This window comes from Apium graveolens, chromosome 4 (genome assembly GCF_009905375.1).
Source record: "Apium graveolens cultivar Ventura chromosome 4, ASM990537v1, whole genome shotgun sequence".
Classification (NCBI taxonomy): Eukaryota; Viridiplantae; Streptophyta; class Magnoliopsida; order Apiales; family Apiaceae; genus Apium; species Apium graveolens.
In genome coordinates, this window is record NC_133650.1 from 143,406,296 (window position 1) to 143,419,791 (window position 13,496).

Consider the following 13,496-nt stretch of genomic DNA (forward strand, 5'->3'; position numbering starts at 1 on the left):
TGAGTCGGCATAAGCAACATGGGCTCAGTGGGCGTCCATGAAAGTGTAAGTGGCTTAGTGGGAGTCCATCAAATGCGTAAGTGGCTGAGTGGCAGTCCAGTATAAGGTCCTATTGCGGCCAGGGTGATGACCAGTGGGGAATTCGTCCATCTACTAGTAGAAAAGGTTACTTATTGGTATCTTTGCCTGATCAGCAAGATATCGGGTTTATGCCAAAATTCTTTTCCTTTCCAAAATTCATTGGATATTACAAACTCTGTTCATACTTTACATAACAGAGGTTTTCAGGAAATGTATAAGAGATATATATGTGGATATATATATCGGGACTAAATAAAGTATCTCGTAACTTCATTTCATTCAATAATATTTCAAAGATTGAATCTATTCAAGTTTTAACTTGTGGTCTCATCTATGGGATGACCTTTTGAAACCTATAATACTTTGAACAATGGTAGTTCAAGTAGTTTTATAAAATGGTATAAGTATAGTAAAGTAAATGGTAACTTCATCTTCCTTTAAGCTTATATCAAGTAAGTAATTACCTTACACTTGATAAAGATTTCCAGTAAGTTATCCATTTAGATACTTGCATTATTGTTTATACTATATATTATCTTGCGAGCTGTAATGCTCACTCTTGCTTCATTTCTTCATCACACAACAACAGTTAGGAAAGATGGCCAGACTCAAGCAGACCCAGCACAAGCGCATGGGAAGCGTCTCGCGTCTTCCCGTTGATGTTATAGCTGCTATCGCTGCAGAGGTAGATCTATTGGTAGATCAGGCATTCTACTTTTGGGAACCAATTATGTATAATTATAATTTGTGGCAGATAATGGCAATTAACTGTAAACTTATCAAGTAATCATTTTGGGTTGTAATAACTTTTAAATTGTGGATTCAAGGACTTGTACTTATTTCAATTTCATCTCTGAGACTATAACGGGTTGTGGTGTGTGTTAGTGTGGGGTCACAGTATGAGGTTATTTATTATTAATTAAGTTAAGTGATATTGTGGAAAGAAAGACCGTGACAACCCGGATCCCCGACCCCGGATCTGGGGGTGTTACAAAATGTGAGAAAGAACCTAGAGTGAGGATACGTGTGTTCCGGAAGATAGCCGCTACCAGGTTATACGGAACTACTAGTAAGTATGCCACCCATGATTATCTTGTGAAGTGAGTTAGATGGATTTTAAGGGAGTTTGAGAAGATTGGAAATCGAGCATTTCTTGGAAGTAGATGATGATGATGATGTGACCAAACATGATGCGTATAGTAGTAATGTGATGTGATATTAGTCGACCTTGTTTTAAAAAATAGATTTGATGATTACGGGATAGACTTGTTATACTTAGTAATCGTAAGAGATGATGATGGGAGTGTTATGAGTATGGAAGACTAGAAGTGAAGTTATAAATAAAATATTACAGAAAAGATTTGATTGTTTCTAACAGAAGAGTACAAATCTTGCCTGATAAGTTTAAATGACAGAATCAATGTACGGAGAAACTATTCATCCAATTTTTGAGGCTATTAGAGTTCAAAGGGTACGTCGATCTAAAAGAAGCTGACTAGGATCATAGAAGATTGAGAAATTTCCAGAATTTCCTAAAGGAAGAACGTTATTAGCAAAAGAGGCGATATGTTGAACGATCAGCAACATAAGTAAAATTTGAAGTTATGAGTGTAAATCTCGTAAGAATGCAAATAAAGTCGAATTATAAACATGGAAGCGCAATGCGAAAGATACAAGACCCAGTATAGGGGAATTTATTTTAATGATTAATTTAAGAAAGTATTTCAGCTAACTTTCTAAAGTTAATATATGACTCGGAATGAGATCTATTGATCGGACAAGCGTTGAAGCTGTAAACAGATGAAATGTGGATGGCGACCAATGGTATCATTCTTTCCTATAATCCTATATATTCTTATGAATCTCTAGTAAAGTATAAACTTCTTTCATGATCAGGTCTATAAGGTGACAAGAAAATTTTTGAATCTTTTTCAAATTATTCCTCCTTCAAAATATTGCTTTCTGATTGAGACAAGCAGTGTTATGGTGTGACGCCTTGTCGAAATGACAAAGAGTCTGGTGGGACGCCACCTAATCATGTGTTGTATGCCATATAGTATGAAAGACTGGCCATCCTTAGTACAAATATGGTTGTCTTACTAATATCTTGTCGGTGAGACTGCGTAGCTGTATGAACAATTACATGATAACTCAACACAATAACAATATAGAACAGGACAGGTTAATAATACTACGTCTACACAAGAAATAAGGAAGAATGAAGACAAGGCAAATACAAAGAATCATAAGATTAGATGAAGACCTGAAGTCTGTCTACAGGTCACTGAAAGAAGTTCATTAATATGATCATACCTCAGTGAAGAACAAAGGTTAAAGACTTTCAGGGTTTCAGATATGTTGAAGATTCAGTATACAAGTGCTACCGAAAGATTTCAGTGTATTGGCATTGATTGAAGATAGACAGTTTTCGAAGCATAGGAATCTGAAGAAGTGAAGACAAGGTATAGACATAGCTTAATGAAGACGTTGTCTAAAGTACCAAAAAGGATTCTAGTGTGTTAGTCCCTTAACAATATAACAAGAATTACAGAGGGGGGGTTGAATGGAATTCTTGAACCTTTTTCTTGAAATAAAAATGTTCAACTCGATTATAAATATATTTGTTTTGATTAGCACAATGCGGAATGTAAACTTAAATGAATCAAAACATAAGTAATTAAAAACAAGAGTCTTTAAAAACTTTCTAGTGGATTTAAACAATTCCATCAGAGATATATATAATATATCGAGAGGACTCTGTGTGCAGAAATGCCCACAGCTGCTTACAAATGGAACTGCTGAGAATACAGAAAATGCTAAGGCTTATGCTTACAAAGATTTCTCTATTTTTGTGTTTCTCAGCTCTCTCAGTTATTTTTCTATTTTCTACTCTCTTGGTTTATATAATACCAAGATTACAAAGTCAAAAAGACTGAACAAATATAAAATCTAACAGTCTTAATCTTTGCTGCTTTTCGTCCTCTATTACCCAGTTAATGGGCTTCCATAATGTGTTTGTATCCAACTCGACGGCTGTGTGTCAGCTTTCACTGTTCAACTGATGTTTGAATTCTTGATATGATCATCCGTCGATTTTCAGATCATCCGTCGATGACTTAATTGATCATCCGTCGACTGCTATGTTAAACATCCGTTGATAGTCATTTGATCATCCGTCGAAGGCTTTGTTAATCATCCGTCGGTAGCTATTTTGGCACTTGACTTCATTTCACTTATACAGAATTACAAGACATTACTTATGTACAATTAATCAACCTATTCTGCATATCTAGTTAAAGTCAACATGACTTATATGCTACTATAGATTCTATACAAAGGTGCATACATCACTGTGCTACAAACTTATTATTACATAAGCTACTCACTCGATGGATAATAAGTTAATCATCCGTCGGGACTATAATGAGTTATCCGTCGGGACTATAATTCTTATCCGTCGAGTGCTACATTATTTCACTAAGAAAAATCTACTTAGATGTTTTGTTTAAGTGATCATCAAGTATACAACATATTCACAACAATCTCCCCCAATTTATGTCTAATGGAATTGTAGCCATAAATTAAGAGATACTTGATGCTAACAAAACATCCTAAACATATATCTTTAAAGATAAGTAGATAAAACTGAAAGTGCTTCAATTAAACAAAATGTACAAGGTTTGGCTTACAGTCAGTTCAAGATGCTCCTCTAGCCTGAGCAGGTTTTTCTAGTTCCTTGAAGGTCTGGATCTTCTTCCAAGCTTTCTATTGTTTTCTTCAATTTGATTCTAGAGCTGCCTGTGGAATTCCAGTTCATCAGATTCTGAGAGATCTAGCATTTCTTGCATCTCCAAGAGAGACTCATTGCTAGAGATACTCAATTGGTCTTCTAGTCTAAAGAATCTTCTCACACCCTTGTCATCCATGAATTCCATCAGCCAGTAGGGCCTTAGATGCACTCTTCTCCCTGTGTATGGGATGATTAGAGTCTTTGGGAGTGCATCTTTAGCTCTAACACTCCTCAGCTCCTCAATCCTCTTTAATACTAGTCTTCTTGCAGTTACATTGAACCCAAAGTTTTTCTTGAAGGATGAATAGACTTTGATCAACACAGTTTGGCTTTCTTGAAGTATCCTGTGAAGAGGCCACTGAATCTCCATTCCTCCTTTGTACTTGAACACCAACCTTTCAGGTAGGTTTCTGTATGCATCAATTGCCCTTACTTCATCCAGTTCCTCCAGATAAAGGTTTAGATCTGAGAATTCTTTGATGTCACACAAGTACAAGTAGTCTCCCCTGTTGACCTTGGGTTGAGCTTTAACTACTAACTTGGATTTGAGAGGTGACAGCTTCACTTTCTTGATTGCCCTTAATTTTGTCCTTCTTGGCTTGGTAGGGATTGGCAAGTTGAAGTCAGGAATTGGTAATTTATCCCACCCTATTGGCTCATCCTTTGGCACAATAGGCTCTTCATGTATGTTCCTGTAGGGGTCCACCACCCTTATGTCTTCAAATACCATAGAGGGCTTTGATGCTTGAGTTTTAGCTGGTGTGGATTCCTTAGGAAATTGATCTTCCAATTCCTTGTCAACAACATCCAATTTCCTTTTAGTTCTTCTAGCCAATTCTTTCTTTCTTGGGGATTTCTTCTGTTCTTCAATCTTCTTCTTTGATTCAGCAGCTTCAGATGGTTGAGAAGGAATTTGTTGAGAAGAATTCACAGCCTGTAGCTTGGCCAAGATAGCAATCTGTTCTTTCTTTTGTTTAGACTTCTTTGCATCTAGAGCAGCTTGCCTCTTTTCCTGCTTTAATATGGCTTTTTCTTCTTTCTTTGCTTGAGCAAACTGTGGATGTCCAGCTACCACACAAATTTCCTTTCCATTTCTGAATATCTTATCAATTCTCCTTTTTGAAGCTGAATCAGCTGGATCTTTATAGAAGATAATGGATCTTGACAGAAGCTTCTTTTCATCAGGCTTGGGTGTCTCATACACAGTGTCCAAGGGATTCTTCAAAGATGACTTTGGATAATTTGCCCTTGGTTTAAAAATTGTTTCAGCCTTTTGTGATTTGATGCAGGAAGATTGTCCTTTCTCCAGATAGTTCATGCTCATCTCATTCACACTGATTGGCTTGACATGAGAGTGATGGATGGCTGACTTAACTGGCTCCTTGACTAGTTCAAACTTTTTTCTGAATTTCCTCATCAATCTTTTCCCAGTTGTTTAAACTCAACTTTCCTTTTTCAGCAACTTTCAAATTTTCTGCTGCTGCTTCAATTAGATCTATACCATCTGCAACTGGTGGCTTGGAGATAGTAATTGAAGGTACAATTACTTTGTTGATTTGCACTTGAAGTTTCTCCCCCTCTGTTGGTCCTTTCTCCCCCTTACTTGATTCTCTCTCCCCCCTTTTGTTATCATCAAGTTGAGGAGTCAGGCCTTGTGCTTTAGCCAGTTGCATGAGAAGATTTGTCTGAGTCTGTTGATTTTGAAGAAGAATAGCCACTGAATCTTCAATAACTTGAACTCTGTTTTCCAAATTGGATAGCTTCTTTTCAGATTCTGATTCTCTCCTCAATCTTAGTAGTAGATCTTGCATGGTACCATATGGCATTACTGAATCCAGCTTCTCAGAGTTATAGGTCTTCAAGTCAGCTATATCTCTTTTCAATTCATCCACACTGAGATTATGTCTTAAGTGCTGGATCTTCATTAGATATAGAGAGTCTAGGTGAGCTTGAAGAACAGCCTTGGTATCAGCATCTGAAGTTTCCTGAAGGGCCTGTTGAATAGCCATTACTTGTTTGACCAAGGACACCTCAAATTGTCCTAGTGTAGATTCCTTTGCACATGCCCATTCAGGTAAACTTAAAGCAGAACTTGGGCCTTTAGCTCCCCCTAAGTTCATTCTTCCATCCAAAGAACCAGAGTCATCATCATTAGAATTTACTCCAAATTCTTCAGATGGCTCTCCAGCTTGAGAAGGCATCCTGTTAACAGCAGTTTTATCTCTTTGAAGAGATTCTGTGGTGTGCACCAAATTCAAAGTCTGCTCTGCCTCCACATTACCCTGAGCAGCCAACAATTGATAGGCTGACACAGGATGAGTAAAAGTGTCAGCATCCAAGGAAATGTTATCAATTTCCGCTTTGTAATGTTGCTAAAATTGTCTTTCCTTTTCAGCATCATTCACAATCATTGACTCACTAGTAATGGCTGGATCCACCCTTATTTCTCCTGTACCTGCCTTTCTCTCATATTCTCTCTTTTGTTGCATCAGGGTCTCACCCTGGCTCCCCACCCTCACACCCTCACCTTCACCTACTAAGGTGGGACTCCTCTCACTCACTTTTACCAATCTTGAATAAATGGATTGCTGAGATTCACTCTTTTCCTCTCCTTTTGCCTGAGAGCAACCCAGCCTCTCACTCAAAGCACTCTCCTCTCTCAGTCCTAAGAGTGATTGTATTACCACTAAATCTTCTGCACTAGAAATAATTGAAGTTTGAAGTTGTGCAGAGACACTCGACGGATAAGTGATATCCATCGGGTGAGTGGTAAAGCTATCCGACGGATAACTGCTATTAAGCTTATCCGTCGGGATACAATCACTACTCGACGGATGAGCAATATCCATCGAGAGAGTAGAAATGAATGAGGTGGGAAGAGAAACTATTGTTGACTCTGTGTTGATTGAAGTTATTTGAGGCACAAATGTCACAATAGTATCTGAAAGAATTGGCAAGTGAGCCAACAAATCATCTAAAAGATGATGCTCACTTGCACTAGATTTTGGCTTCCCCAACAGAGTTAAAGAAGGGGAATCAGGAATTGAAGTGTTTATCATATCCACTTCCAGTGAGTTAGTTGGTGAGTATGGTGTTTCAGTGGCTTCTATTATAAGAGATTTTGGCTGTGACTCCACATTTATTGGAGCCACATCAATCTGAATTTGAGAAGGTGCATGGACTGTGTCTTTAGCACCAGTTTGCACTGTGTGTGTGTCCTGTGCATCCCCAGATGTTTTGGGTTTCTTCTTTCTAGTATAAGTTTGGTGTGAGCTTGTGTCCCTAACCCTCTTGGCCTGTGCTCTTGGATGAGAGCTTTGTTCAATAGCCACATCCTTTTGGGAGGATGCAGCTAGAAGTGAGCTTTTGTCCTTTTTAAGCACTATAGTTTGTTGGGAAACTGCAGTGTGGCTAGGCTGGGGTTCACTCATCTTTCCAACCGTATCCTTGGGGTTTCTTTAATGTTCACCCCTTCCCTCACCTATCTGACCCTCCTTCACACTCCCCTCTTTGGCTTTGGTAGATTTTTCAACTGGTACCTTTTGAGAGATACCAGAGGGGGTTTTCTTTGATTTGGATTTGGAAATAACAGTTGTTTTAGCAGCTTTGGTAGGCAACTGTTTGGTCATTGTCACAGTTGCCATAGCTATGCCTGAACTCAAAGAAATAGAGGAGATTGGAATAGTTCAGGGTATGGATGAACTTACCTCACTTACCTGAGGTGTCAGCATTATAGGGAAATAGAACATTGGCACATCCCTATGGTGGTTGGCTCTGTTCAAATCTGCAATGATTCTTCTCTCTTGAACCCAACAAGCTAATTTGTTGTTTGGGTTCTCAAGTGCAATTTCTTGACAAAGATGGTTAGCCAATAGCATAAAAAATCTAGCATAATATATGTTCTTTCCCCTTTTGGCTAACTCACCTAGCTTAAAACCTAACTCATATATGACAAGGTCACTGAAATTGTAAAATTTATCTGTAACTAGCATGTATAGCATGTTAAGCATGGAAATGTTCACAGAATCAAAATTACTGATTTTTCCAGAGAAAACTTTAGTTATAACATCACACATAAAACTCCATTCCTTCCTAAGACCTAATCTCCTAATATCACTAAGCTTAGTAGTAGGAAGTGCATAATGCATGGAATTAAGCATATTGATCAGATCAGTGTCAGTGTGTGGTGAAGTTACATTATCATCAGGAATCTTGAAACATGCTTTTATCACATCATTATTGATACATAATTCATTACCTTTGATGGTTAGAGTGATGGTTTTGTCAATAGAGTTGTAAATTGCTGAAGTCCACATCTCTTCTACAACTTCACAAAAGATTGTGGGTGATTCAAGCATGACAAAACTTAACTTGCAGTTCTTCACGAAGTCCATCATCTTGTGATAGTCTTCTGATTGCTGAATACCCTTGTTGACCAAAGCCGTGAAGTTGTTCTTCTCGTAAATGAACCCAGTCTGAGACATAATCTTTACTACGGGTGCCATTGTTAGAGAAGGAAAGCTTGAAGAGAAAGAGGATTTTTGCTTGAGAGAGAATGAAATAAACGCAGTTGAATTGGAGAATGATAAAAGAAAATGATTAGAAAGAAATAAGCTTTTATACTTTGCTCAAAAACAACGGATAAAAATAATAAAGAGAAGTAAATTACCCAATAGAAATTGCCTAAAATTAGCCGTTTTAAAAATAAACTGTAAAAATTCCACTCATTATCCGTCGTGTAATGCTTACAAACTGTAAGTATACTCGATGGATAATGTTCAGGGAATTAACGGTTGATATTTAGACACTTCGACGGATGAGGATAAACTGTTATCCGTCGAGTTTTAAAAGATTCCAGAAAAATAATTGATTTTTATTTGCACATTGAATATCGACGGATGACTCAACTCGATGCATAATGGTCATCCGTCGAGATGAAAATTTTGACTTAGCCAAAATTTCATCCAAGACTAAAAAATCATTTAAATTTCTGGCTACTTTTCAACTTGCAAAATAACTCAGATAAATTCAAGAGTAATTAAGCATACCTAACTCACTTACCAACCTAGAAAATGTGGATTCATCCAGTGGCTTGGTAAAAATATCTGCAAGTTGCTTCTCACTTGGAACAAAATGTAACTCTACAGTACCATTCATTACATGTTCCCTTATGGAATGGTACTTGATGTCTATGTGCTTTGTCCTTGAATGTTGCACTGGATTTTCAGTGATGGCAATTGCACTTGTGTTGTCACATAAAATAGGAATCCTTTCAACTTGCAAACCATAGTCTAGCAATTGATTTTTCATCCATAAAATCTGTGCACAGCAACTGCCAGCAGCAATATATTCAGCTTCAGCTGTAGAAGTAGAAACTGAATTTTGCTTTTTACTGAACCAGGACACAAGCTTGTCTCCTAAAAATTGATAGGTTCCTGTTGTGCTCTTTCTATCAATTCTGCAACCTGCATAATCTGCATCTGAATAACCAGTTAGATCAAAACCAGAATCTCTAGGATACAAATGCCAAATTTTGGTGTTCCCTTGAGATATCTGAAAATTCTCTTGATAGCTATCAAGTGAGACTCTCTAGGATCAGCCTGAAATCTAGCACATAACCATGTAGCAAACATTATATCTGGCCTACTAGCTGTTAAGTACAGAAGTGAGCCAACCATGCCTCTATAGCTTGAAATATTCACAGACTTTTCAGTAGTGTTTAGTTCAAGCTTAGTTGCAGTGGCCATGAGAGTTTTTGCAGATGTGCAATCCATTAGATCAAACTTCTTTAAAAGATCAAAAATATATTTAGTTTGACTAATGAATATTCCATCACTAACTTGCTTAACTTGTAAACCAAGAAAGTAAGTTAGTTCTCCCATCATACTCATTTCATACTTACTTTGCATTAGTTTGGCAAACTTTTTACAAAGTTTCTCATCTGTAGAGCCAAAAATAATATCATCTACATAAATTTGAACAAGTATGCTAGAGCCATTAACATTTCTGAAAAATAAAGTTTTATCTACAGTACCTCTTGTGAAGTGATTTTCCAAAAGGAACTTTGATAAAGTGTCATACCAGGCTCTAGGTGCTTGCTTCAGTCCATAAAGTGCTTTCAGTAGATAATAGACATACTCTGAAAAATTTGGATCTTCAAAGCCAGGAGGTTGACTAACATACACTTCTTCCTCCAAATCTCCATTCAGAAAGGCACTTTTGACATCTATTTGATAGACCTTGAAATTGGCATGGGCTGCATAGGCTAAAGAAAATTCTGATGGCTTCAAGTCTTGCAACAGGAGTAAATGTTTCATCAAAATCTATTCCCTCTTGCTGGCAATAGCCCTTAACAACCAATCTGGCTTTGTTCCTTACTACTATGCCATTTTCATCCATCTTGTTTCTGAATACCCATTTGGTGTCTATTGGATTCTTTTCTTTAGGCTTGGGTACCAGCTTCCGTACTTTATTCCTTTCAAATTGGTTTAGCTCCTCCTGCATAGCTAAAATCCAATCCGGATCTAACAAGGCTTCTTCTACCTTCTTTGGTTCTTCCTTTGACAGAAAGCTGTTGTATAGACATTCTTCTTGAGTTGCTCTCCTGGTTTGAACTCTAGAAGAAACATCACCAATAATCAGTTCAAAGGGGTGATCTTTGTCCATTTCCTTGGTTGAGGTAGATTAGCTCTAGATGAAGAGACCTCAATGTTGTCTTGATGTGTGATTGAGTTTTGATTGCTAGAAACTCCCCCTGAATTTGTGGATCTTTGATTTGAGAAAAGGGTACTTTCTATGGGTGATCTGCCTTGACTTCCTGCTCCTTTTGATAACCCGACGGATGGTGAATTTTGAGTACCGACGGATGAGGCAGGTTGTCTTCCGACGGATAACACAGATTGCCTTCCGACGGATGAAGCATTATGTAACTCGACGGATGTTGGGTTTTGTGCTTCATTGGTGGTAGATTTGTCTGCATTATCCTTAGACACTGTTTCTTGATCACTCTCATCATCACTTTCATCACTAACCATCTCGACATTGTCGAATTTGAGGCTCTCATGGTAATCTCCATCTTTCAGTCCTTCAATCTTTTTATCATCAAACACAACATGTATAGATTCCACAACAATGTTGGTTCTTAGATTGTAGACTCTATCTGCTTTACCAACAGCATATCCAACAAAAATTCCTTCATCTGCTTTAGCATCAAACTTTCCATTTTGATCAGTTTGATTTCTCAGAATATAGCATTTACATCCAAAGACATAAAGAAAGTTTAGAGCTGGCTTCTTGTTCTTGAACAATTGATAAGGAGTCATGCATCTTGCTTGATTAATCAGAGAGATATTATGAGTGTAGCATGTAGTATTTACAGCTTCAGCCCAGAAATAAGTTGGTAATTTTGATTCTTCAAGCATTGTCCTTGCAGCTTCAATAAGAGATCTGTTCTTTCTTTCCACTACTCCATTCTACTGTGGAGTCCTTGCTGCTGAAAACTCATGCAATATCCCAGTTTCCTCACAAAATGCTCTCATGACATAGTGTTATTCCTAGTGGACTAACAATGAGATTTACAGAAGGGGGGTTGAATGTAAATCTCAAAACTTTTTCAAGTTTTGAGCAGTTTATGAAAGTTGTGTGTTCAAGAAGAACAAGTGTGTGAATTGCTTTAAGCTAATACAGACAGATATATATTCAAGCACAAATGTAAAGAACACAACAGACCTTAAAAACTTTTCTGGTGGATTTGTTGTTCCACCAGAGATGGTATTTTAGAAAATCTGTGATTAAACAATGTTGATCACAGCTGCATCCTAGTACAAACTAGATGAATTTTCTCTCAATATTTTTCTAAACAGCTCTGGAAAATCTCTCATCTAATTACTAGCTTCTACTTGGTTTATATATTACCAAGTGTACAAGTGAAGAACAATATAAAATACAGTAATAAAATAAGATCTTCACTTGCTACTTTTCCTGTTCACTCCAGTACTTTGTTGACTATTGCATCTTTGTACTAGAGAAGAACGGCTGCTTTTTCTGTTGTTCCTGAAATTCGGCTACCACATCTCAGTTGTCTCTATCAACCCATGTGCCTCTGTTTGTAGGTACAACTACCCCTTATCAACGGCTAATCATCAGAACATCCGTTGAAGCTTTCATCCGTTGATGCACTCATCCGTTGAAGCTTTCATCCGTTGATGCACTCATCCGTTGAAGGATGTTATCCGTTGATGACTTTATCCGTTGAAGCTTTAGAGACATCCGTTGAAGCTTAGCTTCTCATCCGTTGAAGGTCTTTAAGTCATCCGTTGATACCACTTCACTTATACAAAATTACAAGGCATGAAGTATTTACAATTGGCCTTCCTATCTGCATATCATCTAGTAGTCAACATGACTCATAGTTTCTCTCAACTTCCAAGAATTACATTTTAAATACAGAGACTGAAATATGCTACAACACTAGACTTATTTCTAAGTAAAGCTACACCATCAACGGATAGCCAAAGTGGTCTTATCCGTTGAGGCTACAGACACTAAATTTCTACTTAAGTATTTTGTTAAACATATCATCAAACTAATGCACATACATTCCTAACAATCTCCCCCTATTTATGTCTATAAGAATTGTAGGCATAAATTCAGGGTTAACTTGATGATAACAAAACACTTAACAGATATATGAATTGAAACTAAGTAGAAATTTAAAAATGCTGCAAAAGTGTATGTACTAGGAGATAATTGAAGATTTACAGTGTTTCCAAGGACACTCCTTTAGTCTGAGCAAATCATCTTTTTCTTCTTTGTTCCCTGGTTTTCTTTCCTAGCCTTTTGTCATTTTCCTCAATTTGGAGTTGGAGTTGTCTGAAGAATTCAGCTTCATCTTCAACACTGACATCCAACTTAGATTGCATTTCTTTGAGAGTTTCATTGCTGGCAATCTTGAGTTGGTCTTCAAGTCTGAAAAATCTTCTGACTCCTTTATCATCTCTAAATTCCATCAACCAATGAGGTGATTTGAGAATTTTCATTTCCCTTTCTTGAATGAGTAAAGTCCTGGGTAAAGCATTGGGCTCCCTCCAAGTTTTCCTTATATTGGCTATCTTGTTGAGAATTTCAGTCTTGGCAGTTCTGGTAAAGCCAGAATCCTTTTGTATAGCTGAATAGACTCTAATCAAGGTAGAGTAGCCTTCATCCAGAATCCTGTGGAGAGGCCATATTCTTTCCCCAGCTCCTTTATATCTGAACACTAATCTCTCTGGTAACTGTCTGTAGGCAGCTATTCCCCTTACATCCTCCAGCTCATCCAGATAGAGTTCAATGTCTGAAATTTCTTTTATGTCACAGATGTGAACATAATCATCTTTAGAAATGGGTGACTTAGGCTTAGGTTTTTGTTTTTGAGTGAATTTCTTAGAGGTTATGGGAGGTGTAGATTTTGGTTTTCTTTTCTGTTTCTTTGGTAGTGGAAGAGTGGTTAGAAAGGTAGGCAATTTGATAGTGTCCCAATCAATAGGTTCCTCTTTTGGAATGATTGGTTCACCATGGATGTTTATTGTGGGATCAGCAACAAGGGGTTCAGGTATGGAAGGTAGTGGTTTAGATATAGATTGGTTAC